Here is a 15,949-nt window from a genome sequence, read left to right as displayed (position 1 = left end):
AGTACAGATTTTGGAGCGTAAAATTTTTGGAGCATGCTACTGTCTGATAAGAGGGCATTATAATGACAAAGATTTCTGAACCTTTCTGAAGCATGGTGTAGATCTTACAGTAAATGCGTAGAAGCTCCAATCACTCTTTTGGAGTCTGTTTCATCTCTTAAATTGCTTGGCTGCTTGCCACATGGATAAATAAATGGATACACATTGTACGGTTATGAATATGCATTCTGGACTTATCTATGATGCAAGTTTTGGAATGAAAAAAGAAACGGTTTTGTTGAACCAACAATGAACATGATCCACACTCTGGCTCAAGTGCAAGGTACTGAGAAGATAATATTGAAAGACTGTTGCAGAAATTGCAGGTGGCTTCCTGAAAGGACCCAGTGGAGTATGGCCTCTCTAACAGTCAGCCATTCCACCGGAGGCTGGTGAAGTGTGTGATGTTAACGCATATTATTTAAATCAAGACTAGTATGTGTATTTGAATTTTTTTTGTAAGCTGCTCTGAGAGCTTATTTAGCTGAAAAGCAGCTCATAATGTTACATTAATAAATAGAGGCCAGATTATGCTCACTGCATAAGCTGGAAGAGAATTTCAAAAGGAGCATCTAACTGTGATGTATTCCTCTGTCATGCCTCACTAGCTGAACATAGTAGTTGTGAATCTGGGCTGTAAGATGGCCTACATTTTGAGTAGTTTTGTTTTCATGAAATAAATGGCCCATTTACCTTGCCTTGTTTGCTCTTTCTCCATCGACAACAAGTTGTTCTAGTAAGTACTAATCAGCCTACTTTCCTTTCACTGTCTCTAGAACTGGACTAAATTTGGTTCAAATCAAGGTTCACAAGTTAGATCTCTTGCACCTCAAATGTTCATGCATCCACCATCTTGGATCAGAGTGGATGACATTATTATAAACTATACCACTGAGGTGTCCCTGTACGTCACTCACGACAACTGTATCAAATTTGGTTCAAATCGGTTAGACAGTCCTCAGATTAGCACACTTGTGCCTCAAAGACATAATCACAAACTACACCACTGGGACATCTCTATGTGTCCATACAGCTATAGCAAATTTTGTTCAAATGAGTTAAGCAGTTCACAAGTTGGCCTACATGCACCTCAGATGTTTACATATCCACCATCTTGAATTGGTTTGGATGACATTGTCACAATCTATGCTGTTGAGGTGTCCCTATGTGTCCCTATAGCTATAGCAAATTTGGTTCAAATAGGTTAAATGGTTCACAAGTTAGCTTACTTGCGCCTCCAAAGTTTATGCTTCCACCATCTTGAATTGGGGTGGATGACATCATCACAAATGATGCCACTAATGTGTCCCTGTGTGTCACTCACTGCAACTGTATGCAATTTGATTTAAATCGGTTAGACAGTCCACAAATTAGCCCGCTTGTGCCTCGGATGTTCATGTGGCTGCCATTTTGAATTGGAGTAAATTACATCATCACACACCACACCATTTGGGCATCCCCATGTGTCCCTACAGCTGTAGCAAATTTGGTTCAAATTGGTTAAGCGGTTCACAAGTTAGCCCACTTGTGCCTTAAAAGTTTACATGTCCACCATCTTGGATCAGGGTGGATGACATCATCACAAACTACGCCGTTGAGGTGCCCCTGTGTGTCCCTACAACTATACCTGATTTGGTTCATATTGGTCCAGGCATTGTGAAGTTGATAGAGGGGGACACACGCACACAGAATGTTGGGTGATCTCATAAGCCTACTGGAAAGTAGGCTAAAAATGAGGAGTTCTAAGACAGTTGAAGCATAGAGATGTGTGGCCAAAGATCCCTTGATTATGTTCTTCAATATAGTTGTGATATTGTGAAACAAGTATAACAAGAGCAAATGAAAAGAAACACTCTTGAATATTTGGCAAGGAGAGCACAAGAGCAAGACCAGTTGATCGAAATCTGATCAAAATTTCTTGATCTTTGGAACCCCAAGAACACTGGGGCCTCCCGTGCTTACAAATTGCTTGCATATATGAAAAATATTGTATTACTGTATCTATGGTTTTGCATATAGGAAAATTACACAAAACTGTAGTAGATAATACTGTCTAGATGTCAAAACTGAAGTCCCATGGCTTCTAGTAATGGACCTGTTGGGTTTGTTACTAATGTAGTCCAATGAACTCCATCCACATGTTTTTTTGGGGGAGCTCAGCATGGGGCATGTAAGTTTTACCTACACATGTTCCATTGCATTGTAAATTTTAGTAGTATACAGTAAATATAGGACTGTTTTAAGCATAAGAATTCAGGGACCACATGCCTTGCACAAGTGCTTCATGCAGCTGCACAGATTAGCTGCACCTTCATTTCATATTGGATATTATTAATGTGCAGTTATGCAACACTACAGACAAGCCTTAAGACAGAACATGCAGTGATATGGCACTGGTAACCCTTGAACATTATATAGATTTAAATAGCTGCACCCAAAAGGCATGTAAAAATGAAATGCATGAAAAGCAAAATGTACCTAATAGGATTGCATTAAAAATGACTTAAATGGGCTTTGTAGACACTGTTCCTTCTTCCATCTATCATGTCTTAATTGTCAAAATGTACTTCTTTTTACATTCCAGTAATGCAAATTTATTGTAAGCTACTTCCTCTTTCCATAGCTCTCAGAGAAAAGGTCATACAGCACTTGTTAGAAAACTGAATCCTACAGTTGCTGTTCAAAATTATATGGTCATTTCACTGAAAGTTTAGCAAATATCAGTGTGATTCCCCCTCCCCATGCTGAAGGCACAAAGTGAGAACTACTTATCATTCATATCAGACACACTAATAATCTTGTACTATATAAAGTGCGACTCTATTCAGAAGCTGCAGCTTGTATTAAACTTAATTATTTTTCCTGCAGTTCTAACTCAAGGGTGGATTTCCTTAAATTTAATTATTCTCCTTAGTGGTTTGCATGGCTAAATTGCCGCTGCTGAATGAGATGGAGTCAAAGGCAAGAAATGTGGTATTTAAAACACAAATGGATTTTGAACTTAGTTCTCAGTATTAGCTTAACATCCATTAGTGAAATCAAAAATATTCTTCAAAGAGGTCTGTACTGGGAAGAACTACTTAAGTGTTTATGGTGTTTCCCCCCTCTAACATGACTTAATATACCAACATGCATGGGCCTAAGCCTTCTACCAGTGAAATCAATAAACTATTTTGCATTTTCTGTCTCTCGCAGAGCTTCCCCCCCACCCAATGCCTAGGCAGCATGATGACCTCCTCTTCTCCCCTACCCGTTTTCTCTACCCTTCTTGTTCTTATTCCTGTGGGCCGCAGCATGTGCCATGCATTAACATCCCTCCCTTGTCTTCCCCCTGCTAACTCCCTTAGGCCACTGCCCACTGAATGTGCTCCCTGCCTGCCAGTTCCCTGACTGGATGGCAATGACAATGGCCATCCCTGCCACTGTCCTTGTCCCGCTCTTCCCTGCATCCCAGTAGTGTCCTACCCTGCCTTTTTGTTCTCGAATCGCTTACTGCCACTTTACCTTCTGCATCCTTTAGCTATTGAAAAGACACATTGAGACATGACTGGGACAGAGGGAGGCGCAAGATGAAGAAGCTGGTGTGTTTGTGTGCTGCAGACACGGGGAGATATTTTGGGAGGCAGTGGCGCTGGGTGAGGTGACCAGAGGTGATAGCAGTCAAGCACCCACCTCTACCAATCCACTGCCCAATGTTGAATCACAATGCTTCCCAATGGAGGAAGTTCACACATTTGGTTTAGAAGCAAGAATTACTGAAATATGAAGGGAAGAGATAGCATGCATGTGTGATCCGTTGTAAATATGGAGAATCCAAGCTGCATAGCATGAGCTTCAGTGGTACCTGAAAAACTACAGCAAACTCTTCCCTCAGCCTTTCACGCTCAATTCTTTTGTTTCTGGTGTTTGTCTTATTAGATTGTGAGCCTGTGTGTAAGGCCATGTCTTCTTAATTTCTGTATTGCACCTAGTATTTTGGGATGGACTGCCCACCCTCAGTAGGGAAAGGGCATTTAAATCCCTTTAAATCGCATTTCAGCCCTTCTGCTGACAGCAATTGCACCAACACCTTTGTAAGAGCCCTGAAACAAAACAGCCCCACACAAGCACAGTTTCTGCAATGGCAGGGAGGATGAGACAGGGAGGTGAGGGACACTATTTTTTTTATTACTCCATGAAGGGATCATGAGAACTTCCTAAGAGGAAATATGTATAGGAGGGAGGGCAAAGGGTCCTGGGGTCCTGTCCTCTGTGATCAAGGATGCTCTTGCAATGGCACATCCTGGCAAAGCAGTCCAAGGACACCCAAGCACACTCCTGCCCCTGTGCCAGCCCTGCCATATGTTGTCTTTGCAGCAATCTCATCGGGCTGCTCAGTTTATGGTGTGACGACGATTGCATGTACTTGTGAACATATGTCTTCTATTTATTTCTGGTGAACAAGACACATAGTGCCTGTCTTGTCATTCCACCCCCTTTCTCTTCTGAGTGCCAGAGTGGGGAACAAGAGACATAGTTAGAAGTGGGCATCCCCCAATGTGACTTTCCCCTTTGACAGGCTTAGAAGCTTGGGATGGGACAATGCAACATCCCAGTTGCTGGGCAACAGCTTGAGGAGTGCAGAGACCAGTTAGCTTCATTCTTTATAGTTGTATTTTCCTTTGATCTCTCATAGAGTCTATTCAAATCTCCTCATCTTTTCCTGGGTCCCCCAAAAGGTGACAACTTGCTGTTATCTTCTGGGTAATGTCTTTTTAATTATTCAGGCAGTCCAGGGAGATCTTAATCCCATCTTCTGTTAGCTGCTATCTTGAGGAGGGGACATTGCCCAAAGCAAATCTGCATCTCTGAGTTGCAAATGGGCCCCTTCTCTTGATCCAGATTTTGCTAGCCTGGTCCCCAAAAGGTGTTAAAAGTCAGGAGTTAGTGAGAGAATTAGTTCTATTTGTGTGAGACAGCAATTACATTATTTCTTGTGTACCTCTATCTAGTGTGTAATTATAACAAGAGAATATTTAAAGTAACCAAAAAAGGGGTACATGTTTGAGAATATTTAAAGTAACATAAAAAGGGGTACATGTTTGAGACGAGTTAATCAATACATTTGACTAAGGCAGAAGCATCCTGTCAGTGAGGTAAGGGGATTACTGGACAGCAGGTTAATTTCAGCAGTGTGAGACTGGTAATTAAGCCTGACCCATTGCGTCTCTGTCCATTCACCCTGAGTCCAGGCATTAATTCCTGTAATAAAATGGAACTAGACACAGGCCTGAATTCCATATAGTTCTGGGTTGGTAGCTTCAAGGTTGGGGTACATGTGCCCCAACACTTCCTTCAAACATGAAGGCATCCTCCCCCGCCCCCCCAGTGAGGCATTCATGATGGCAGCTAGACTATCTCTAATGCTCATTATGTTCAGATATAAAGCTGCCACCTTCAAACATCAGGTTGGAGCAGCGAAACACACTCCAAACTGAAGGTTCAAATTGGAGTTTGGCAAGTGACAGCAGGTCACTTTCCCTGCAAAATCATGGTTAAATGGATTCAGACATACACAAATTCAAACCTCCATCCCATTCCGCTCTGGTTTGACATTATGTGCAAATGCAACCTATATTGAAGGAAATTGTCCGCCTAGAAAGAGCCATTTTGGCTGGCAATTGAACAAACATGTATATTGATGAACAATGGCAAATAATAAATTTATATAGACAGGAAAATACAAACAAGACTCACCTAGACTCACTGAAGACAGTAATAAGAAAAAACATGTTATTGGTTATACAGAAAACAGCCATAAATATTGAATTATTGTGCTCTTGTTGAGTTCAAAAGCAAGTAATGATCAGTGGACCACATCCAGACTAAATGAGTGATGACTAAGTCTCATTGAAATTAATTTTCAAAACCTTCATTTAAGAGGAGAGTTAACATTTTTATAATTTTCATTCCTGTTCTCTCTAACAGGCGTTGAAATTTGAAATGTAAACTGGTCAGTTTAACTTCCACGCTAGGGCTGTTCAGTCAGGTCCATCCAACAGGCATGTCAGACCTGATATACCCTCTGTCAGGCATTATCAGAGGAGTTCCACCATGACAGAAGGAAACACTGACAGTTGAAACTCCAACTAAAATCTCTCCTGTTGTGGCAGAACTCTATCCGAGTTCTGACATGTCTGTCAGACCCAACCACGTGAAAGAGAAGCCACTTCTCAGCAGAGAAGTAACTTCACTTTTGCCCAGTCAGGATTTAAAACTTAGAGGCTTTCACTTTAATTTTTAAATTATAACTGAGCTTTCACTGCCTCTCAGCTGAGAAGTGATTTTCATTCATGCAACTGGGATTTAAAAGTTAAAGGGAAACCCCCTTTAACTTTTACATCACAACAACAGAATGTTGAGGAATTGTTGGATTTCTCATCTGACCCAACCTGACAGTTTTGTGGGGGTCATGTCAGTTCCTCCTGACAATTTTCCTGTTGGATTGGATCCGACAACTTTTAACTGGGACAGGCCTATTCCATGCCATATAATCAGACTATATATTATCTTGTATATTACGCTGGATTTAGAAATTAGGTTCTTCAGCCTCTTCTTTGCTCACCTTTAATATCATCTCCTTGCTACCCATGATGTCTTCAAACCTCACCCACCCCAGGCATTCTTCTGTTCACCCTTACTCTTTTGTTCACTCCCATCTGTGCAACTTTTGTTCACTCCCATCTTGGCAACTGTTCTTATATGTTTAGCAATGTATCAGGCCAGTGGCACAACTTTGTGTTCTTCCCTGGGGTATGTAGTTGGTGAAGGAAGCAGCTGCATGGAAGGGAGGGGGAAAGGAATGGTTATTTAACTATATGAGTACCAGAACACTCATAGACTCTCCTTATCAGGCAGCTATGTTCCAGAAGTTACTATCTAGAACTTGTCAGAACTTGCCCCCCACCTCCAACTCTGGCTTCAAAATCCTTAATGGGCAAGATCACTGATCTGCACCCTTAACTGATTTTACCCTGTTATTTTGGGGACTATATACACTAATTACTCAAAGTTACCTAGATGGATATTTTTCAGACAAGCAAAACTAGTCCAGCATGGACCTGAATTTTTGGATAAAATTAGGGACATTAAAATTTCAATGAAGTGCATTATTTGTGATGTAAAAGGGTTTTCAACACTCAAACCCCTCTCTTTAGGAGTCAATTTTTAAATGGCTATATCTCGGCCATTTTGTAATGGATCTCCACCAAATTTGGAGTGGCGGTGGCACTTGTTACCCAGTTGATATGTACAAGATTTCAGACAACATTTTCAACATTTCAGACTGTCATTATTTCCTTCTTTCCCCTTGCTTTGGATGATTGGATGGATACTATAGATTTTATTAGCAATAGAATGTTCAGGGCTTATAATGTTCAGGAATTATAACTTACTAGCTGATCTGGCACAGAAAATCTGTGTCCCTAGTCCTACCACTGTTTTTTTCTTGCCCACCACCACTGCATTCTCCCCCACTGCCCATCTTCTCCCCCTCACCTGTAGCTGCCTCCTCCTCCTCCTCCTTCTTCCCAGCTCCCATCTTCTTTCCTGCCATTCACGGCCACTTGGCCATCTATGGCCACTCCGGCCACCTGTCTGCCACACCCGCCTGCTGGTCACAGTCACTCCAGCCACCTGCCTGCTGGGCCCACCTGCCGTTCGTGGCTGCCCACCTGCTGGGCCTGCCCACTGGTTGTGGCCGCTCTGGGAGACTGCCTGCCGGGACCGCTCACCTGTCTGCTGACTGCCTGTTTTCTCCCTTCCCTGCCCCCCCACCCCAGCCAGCCACTCGCCAGGTCGCTGCTTCTCTCCACCCCACCCCTGGCAGCTGGGCTGCTGCTTCTCCCCCCCCTCCTCTCCCTGTGGTCGCAGTCGCTAATTGGCTCTCTCACGAGAGCTGCCATGCATGGGATTAGCAGTTGGTACGCCTAAGAGAATTACATATATAGATAATTCTACTTTTACTCTTCACCTTTATAGGCACTACTGCTGTGTCTGCATGATAGGGCTTAAGTTAGTCATGACTAACTTGTATCATTGATTTTGATGGTGCTTAGTCATGACTAACTAGTTTGGATATTGCCCAGTAAATAAGCAATGCAGTTTAAGCAGGCAATGGCTGCTTCCCACAATATTTGCAGTTACTTTTATGCTCCCGCTGGTCTATTCATTTTTTAGAATTATGTGCCAACAATTTGCAATTGTGTCTATTCATGAGTTAGACGTGCTTACCAAGCTGCTTCTAGATATTTGTCATAGCTGGGTCTGATTCATTGGTAGATATGCATAAGCCCTTTCCACAACACAAGTGTTGTCATAGGACTGGAAGTCCATTTCATTGTTCAGAAAATGCTCCTGGTATAGTCAGATGTTCAGACTGCAGATGGGTGTGTTTGCAGGTATGACTACTTCTCCATGTCAAAAATGTGCCACCATTCTCAAGTAAATCATCACCAGAAAGCTGCACCCATCAACATTGCAGTGCCAGATCATACACAGCTTCTTCCATGTTGCTGGGACTTCAGGTCTGATCTGTGTGTCTTGTTAAAAAACATATGAATAACAGAATTAATAGAATCTCTGCTACAGAAAAATAGAGACGAAGGGTACTCAAAGGCTTTTGGCCCCAGCTGCCTGCTAAGATGCTAATGATGCTGTCCCCTCCCATATTAGGGTTAACCCTAACCCTAACCCTAACCCTAACCTATGGTATCCAGATTACAGTTTTTAAAAATGGATTTAATTTAATATGAAATTGTAATTTATGCAATCCTTCACATTTTCAAATACCTTTAGAACAAATTCAAATATACAATACCCATGTAAGAGGAAAAAAGAACACAATAATATCATATAAAAGGATAAACAGTTGTACGTTTTTATAACACCTATTTTGTTCTTCAATATTCAATAAAAGGTTACTATTGTTTAAAATATACTGGGTTTGGGGGGGTCTTCCATTTTTTAGCCTGACTCGCTTTGTCAATTTAGTCAATTGTGCTATATTCCATACTTTGTTAACCCATTCTTTGCAAATTGGTGGACATTTTCTCTCCCCAGTTTTTAGCAATTACTATTAATCTTGCTGCTGTTAACAAGTTAGAGATCATTGTTCTGTACTGCTTGGGAACAGCAATTCTAGGAATTCAGATTACAGTTGTCACTAGCAGAGAGCACTACAAAAAGATCCTTGTAGTGAATTAAGTAGTGGAGTCTCAGAGTGGAGTTGCTGACATGACATGTTCTTCCTCCATTCTTCAAGGGGTGGCTCTTGCCAAGAACTGGTCCCACCTCTTTGATTCCTAACCGTCATGTAAACTTTGACAAAACAAAAAGGAGGATTTTAGGCAACAAGCACTGGTGGGATCTGGGCCAGATTTCTTGACACAGATGGCGCTGTCAGTTATAACAGCTGCATGTGAAAAATCTGACAGACATCAGGGATAATGGACAGAATATTTAGGTATTGTTGCCAGCTGTTATGCAAATATAATATCCCTTATTTGTGGAAATGGAAAAGGCTTTGTGCTTTGGGTTTGTTAGCAGCTGCTAGGTCTTTGATGGCAAAAGCAGCTAGCAAAGGATTCCATTAGTTTTGTCAGAACTGCACGTGCAAGCATTACATGCAAAATAACCTCTTTTAAATTTTTCGAACAAAATGCCTTGCAAGTGTTTGAATTACAGTTTTCTACTACAAGATGCAATGCATACTAAGTGGGTGTCAGACAGGGCTGTCCTTAGAGAGCCCTGGTGGGGTGCAGGGCAAATCAGCCAGTGCGGGCCCCCCCTTCCAGTTAATTCTAATGGGGGTTAAAAGAGCGGGTCTCGGGGCGGTCGCCCTGCTTGCCATGCCCTAAGGACAGCCCCATTGTCAGATGTCAGAGTTCAAACTAAAAGTTCCGCAGGTCAAGTACAGATTCCTTGCTTCCTGTGAGCCAGGGACTAGTTCCTTGCTTTCCAGAACTACTAGTTAGTGCAGGAAACTGCAGGAAGTTCAGTCTAATAGCAGCATACTCACTAGTCAGAGTCCTTCTGGACTTGGGAATCCAATAATACTGATAAGCCAATTCCATGCCTCTGCTTGCTGTTAGGCTCGCAGAACGACTGCATTTTTGCTTCTTCGTCCCAAGAAGGCTTCCAGGCTATTCCTCTGTGGCACCAAACTGAGGGAGAAACTATGGGTGACACAAGAAGAGTAATTAGAAATGTTTGAAAAATTAAAATAGCAGCCTCACAGTAGATGGATCACAATCAGGACTGTGGTACACAGGGAGGAAATAGTTACGTTCCCCCCGTCCCAGTCCCAATCAAAAGCACGGAAGCTTCTCGGGAAGGAAGCTGTCATTGGCACCACTGGAAATTTCCCTACTCAGGCTAATAGAAGAGGGGTGGGTGTGGATGTGATTTTTATTAGGACCGTGATGTGAGGGGAAAGGGTTAAGTATCCCCTTCCTGCCACGACTGGGATCTTGGTAAAGGAGATATTATTGCTATAGACCACAGCCCCACCACCTCCCAGCCCACATCGCCTCACCTGCTCAGTAACAAGAGTACTCAGCTGGGAGCAAACTGCCCATATTGTGTACTTAAGTCCAGGAACCAGGGATAGATTGTGGCTTCTGTTGGTGTACCGTTCACCCCGTTTTCCAAGAGAGTTCCTAACTGAGCTGACTGACCTGGTCGTGGAGTTGGTGTTAGAGTCACCCAGATTTGTGATGGTGGGCAACTTCAGTGTTCACTTTGGGACCAGTTTATCAGGTGCAGCTCAGCATTTCATAGCAGCAATGACAATAATGGGCTTATCCTAAGTAGTCTTGGGACCTACACACACCACTGGTCACTTGCTTGATTTGGTATTTTGCTCTGATCAGGGAGGTGTTCCTGTGATTTCCCCATTGTCATAGATGGACCACAACCTGGTTAAGGTATGGCTTCCTGCCACAACCCACCTCTGCAAGAGAGAAGGACCTATTAAGATGGTCTGCCAGAAAAGATTATTGGACCCAATAGGATTCCAAGAAGTCTCGGAAGGGTTTATAGTTGGGTTTATCCCAACTACAAGGGTTTATCCAGAGATTCTGTTGATGCCCTAGTTAAGATCTGGAATAGGGAACTCAGTAGGGCAGTAGACACAATCACATTTAAGCATCCGCTTTGACCTGCTTCAAACAAGCTCCAGGGTACATGGAAGGACTGCGGGAGCTGGAGTGGCAAGGTAAAAGACTAGAGTGCAAGTGGAGAAAGACTTGATTTGAATGCTACAGGCAACAACATAGAACACATTTAAAGACCTATGCTCTGGCAATATGGACAGGAAAGAAACATTTCTTTGCTGCTTGCATTGCTTCTGCAAATTTGTGTCCAACCAAGTTATCTACAGTTGTGAAGGAACTAATTCAGGTGCCTTCCTCCATGAATTTCAACTTGGATCCTTTAGTGACCCATTGTGATGCTTTTAATGAATTTTTTGCAGATAAAACATGCCACATTCAGGCCGATCTGGATACTTGTATGGTGGCAGAATCTGGTGTGGAGGTGTCCAGAAATTCCTCTTGCATGTTTAGACTGGATCAGTTTCAATCTGTGACTCCTGAGGATGTGGCCAAGTTACTTGGAGTGGTGCAGCTTACTACCTGTTCTCTCTGCCCTTGTCCAACATAGCCTATTTCAGGGTTTCTTAACCTTGGGCCCCTAGATGTTGTTGGACTAAAACTCCCATCATCCTCAGCCATAATGTCTGGGGATGATGGGAGTTGTAGTCCAACATCATCTGGGGGCCCAAGGTTAAGAAACCCTGGCCTATGTCATCTAGTGGGGAGGCTATTAGAAATGGCCTTGTTAACATCATAAATGCATCTCTGAGGGAGAACAGAATGCCCCTTTGTCTTAAGGAGGCAATTATAAGACGACTTTTGAAGAAACCTACATTAAATCCCTCAAGCAATTATAGACCAATCTCTAACCTTCCATTGCTGGGCAAGGTGATTGAGGGGTTGGTGGCCTCCCAGCTCCAGGCAGTTTTGGAGGAAACATTATCTGGACCCATTTCAAACTGGCTTTTGGGTGGGCTATGGGGTTGGGCTATGGGGGTGGGCTATGCCTTGGTCAGCCTGATGAATGAACTCCAAATGGGAATCAACAGAGGGAGTGTGACTCTGTGGGTCCTTTTGGATCTCTTGGCAGCTTTTGATACGATCAACTGTGTTATCCTTCTGGATCATCTGTGGGGGATGAGAGTGGGAGGCACTGTTTTGCAGTGATTCTGCTCCTATCTTTTGGGGAGAAACCAGATGGTATCACCTAGAGACTTCTCTTCCTTTAAATGGGAAATTTTGTATGGTGTCCCACAGGGCTCTGTAATGTCTCCGATGCTTTTTAACATCTACATGAAATTGTTGGGGGAGATCATCAGGAGATTTGGCACTGGAGATTACCAGTATGCTGATGACACTCACATCTATTTCTCCATGTCATCATCATCAGGGAATGTCATAACTTGCCTAAATGCCTGCCTGGATGTGGTAAAGGCTGGATAAAGAGAACAAACTGAAGCTGAATCCAAGCAAGACGGAGATGCTTACTGTGGGAGGTCGTAACTCAGGAGATGGATTAGAGCTGCCGGTCCTGGAAAAGATCACACTCCCTCAGAAGGAACAGGTATGTGGTCTGCGAGCACTTCTGGACCCAGGCCTCTCTCTGGTTTTTCAGTTTGAGGCTGTGGCCAGGTGTGCTTTTTATCAGCTTAGGCTGATATGCCAACTACGGCCATTTTTGGAGGAGAACAATCTAAAAGCAGTGGTACGTTTGCTGGTAACCTCCAGACTTGACTATGCAATTCACTCTGTCTGGCGCTGCCTTTATATATAGTCCAGAAACTGCAATTGGCACAAAATGCGGCAGCCAGATTGGTCTCCGGGGCAACCTGAAGAGACCATTTTACTCCTATTTTAAAAGTATTACACTGGCTGCCAATATGTTTTTGGGGAAAATATAAAGTGCTGGTGATTACATATAAAGCCTTGAATGGCTTTGGCCCGGGGTATTTAAGAGAGTGGCTTCTGCTTCAGGACTCCCACTGCTTAAGATCATCGGGAAAGGTCCACCTTTGGCCGCCCCCAGGTTGTCTCAGGGCCAGGCCTTCTCTCTAGATGCCCCCAAGCTCTGGAATAAACTCCCTATTGTTACAAGAGCTTCCCCACCTCTAACAAGTTTTAAAAGACTCATTTATTTCATCAAGCCTTTGGCCAGCTGCAAGCTGGTTTTATTGCTTGTGTTACTGTTTTAAATGGTTTAAAAATGTTAACTGTTATAACGTTTGATTTTAATGCTGATTTTATTGTTATTTTGTAAACTGCCATGAGACGTTGCTATGAGGCAGTATAGAAATGTAATAAATAAATACATCTAATTTTAACTGGGTCTGGTTTGTAACTGAATTGTATTAATTTTGTATTATTTTATCTGTTTTATTGTCTTTGTGAGCCCCCCAAGCAGTATCATACTGGAGGGACGAGATATAAATATATCTTAAACAAATAAATAGTTGGAAAGCCTCAGATTGAACACTCCTGCCATCTAGGATTTGGATGGGCAACATTATTTTATTTGCTATTGTTCAGGGCATGGACACCTTTCACCCAACCTTGGCAAAACAAGGATTCCTAACTTTGCAGGTTGCCTGCAATGAATTGCACCTACAAATCTCTGTTCTGCAGATGCAGGGATTACCTTTTCCTTAGAAATAAGGTATGGATGTGATGTTTATTATGTTGGAGTCAGCTGTATTACAACGCATATCCCATGTCATTATTTGCAGAATGATATGTGCCCTGCTATCTTATTGAGGGAGACCTCACAGTAAATTCAACTACTGCCATGCACTTTTGATTAATGCCAAGGTTCTTGGGGTGATATTCAATTGTAAGTTAAACTTGCAGCTTTTCTGCCAGTCCTTATCTGCGTGGGACATTAAATCACCCCTAGTTGGCTAAAAAGAAAAAAATAAGTTAAAAAGAAGACAAAGTATGGTTTTGTCAATACAGCAACTTTGCTGAATAGATCTCATTCAAATACTTTTTGCCTCTGGAATTTGTTTGTTTATTTGTTTTATATCTAACTCTATCCCTTAGACTCAGAGCAGCTTACAGCCTTTTCCTAAAAGTTAGCTGTCTGTCCCCAAGGGGACAAGCTCACAGTGGATAGCAATAATATATTCCACTCAGATGTTTTGGGGGTCCTGTGGGGAATTCCAGTTAAGAACTTGACTGTGTTGCCTACCAATTGCTGGTATTGAGTATTTCAAAACCAGAAGAATTATGGCCACATCCATATTATGTTAATACCACTCAAATCCTGGATCATTTCTCCAATCTCTTGCCAGTATCTTTCTCATTAATAAGCAGTCCTAACACATACAGTACTTGAATAATCATATGAACATCTGCAGCTGCCTTTGTCTACACTGACTGGCAGTGGCTCTCCAGGGTTTCAAGCAGGTGTCTTTCCCAGCCCTCTTTGTAGATGCTTTGTAGATGCTAGACTGGACCAGAGATCTTTGATATGGAAAACAGGCTCTCTCTCTCCCTGAACTTCATTCTCAGGCCCCCAAATCCAGCCTTTATTGTACTATATTTCACCCATGCTACTTTCTGCATCTTACTTGTACTCAGGTGAGATGCCAAAAGTAAAATAGATCAGCATCTCTAAGGTTCAAAGTGTGGAGTTACAATGAGCATTTTGTTATGCATTTGGGATGGTTTGTAAGATACTATGTGCACATATGTATAAGTGAATTGAGCAATATTCTTTTCTCCTTTCTTGTTGCCTCTCCTGTATCAAGTTGTAGATGGTAAGCCCCTTGGGACGAGGGCCTGTCTTCTCTGTAAAGCTGCACTCCCACATGCAGCATATAGATCGGAAGTGTACTATAGTACGTGTCTTGAACATAATGTCTGAATGACTGTATGTGTGTTCAGGTTTATATGTGTGTACTGTATACAGATTGTACATGCCTTGAACATAATGTCTGAAAAGAGCTTGTGGCCACTGTTGAACTTACCACTGCTGGCCTGACTGTCCTTTAGAATCAATGCCATCAGGATTAATCGATTGATTGATTGAATGATTTCTATACCGCCCTTCCAAAAATGGCTCAGGGCTGTTTACACAGAGAAATAACAAACAAATAAGATGGATCCCTGTCCCCAAAGGGCTCACAATCTAAAAAGAAATATAAGATAGTCACCAGCAACAGTCACTGGAGGTACTGTGCTCGGGTGGATAGGGCCAGTTACTCCCCCCCTGCTAAATAAAGAGAATCACCACATTAAAAGGTGCCTCTTTGCTAAGTTAAGCAGGGGATAGGATTAGCACTGAAATTTCAACAAATGAAATTCAAAGCAAATGTCGGGGTTTCTCCCAAGGAAGAACACCTGAACCTTTCAAGGGAAGCCAAACATATTTCTATAAGACACGTGAAGGTGCTCAGGTGGTTTCTGTACATCTTAGCTAAGCAGAAAGTGTTAGTGGGAGTATGTGGGACAGTCTGCCCAGTGAATATCTAGGCTACCTCCAAGCAGACAACTTCCTTGTAAGAACTCTAGAAGAAATAAAAGCCCTCTATGATTACCTGAGAAGCTTGTCTTTGTTCTTGTATCCTGTAGGAGAGGGAGAGAATGGAGCAGGTGGGATGGAGCCAATGAGACCCACATTAATTTTTATACAACAAGCTCCTTCAACTTTGCTGCTACAGGAATTAATATTCAGAATATACAAATTCATACAAAGAACTCATGCAGCTATGACCACATGACAAAACAGTCCTGAAAAGAGTATTGAGGTGATATAGGTATGAATCACAACTAGCCGATTC

General features: G+C 42.4%; 1 protein-coding gene across 2 annotated transcripts in view; it reads left to right on the top strand.

Moving 5' to 3' along the window:
• The window catches only part of LRRC3B (leucine rich repeat containing 3B), a 402,453-nt gene that overhangs the window by 39,728 nt on the left and 346,776 nt on the right, over positions 1–15,949 (top strand). For both annotated transcript variants that reach the window (XM_053261534.1, XM_053261536.1), the window contains exon 2: positions 12,562–12,735. The gene's annotated coding sequence lies outside the window, so the exon portion shown is untranslated. The remainder of the gene's footprint in view (positions 1–12,561; positions 12,736–15,949) is intronic.

Source organism: Hemicordylus capensis, chromosome 6 (assembly GCF_027244095.1).
Source record: "Hemicordylus capensis ecotype Gifberg chromosome 6, rHemCap1.1.pri, whole genome shotgun sequence".
In the NCBI taxonomy this organism is placed as follows: domain Eukaryota; kingdom Metazoa; phylum Chordata; class Lepidosauria; order Squamata; family Cordylidae; genus Hemicordylus; species Hemicordylus capensis.
This window is presented reverse-complemented; position numbering and strand designations above follow the sequence as displayed.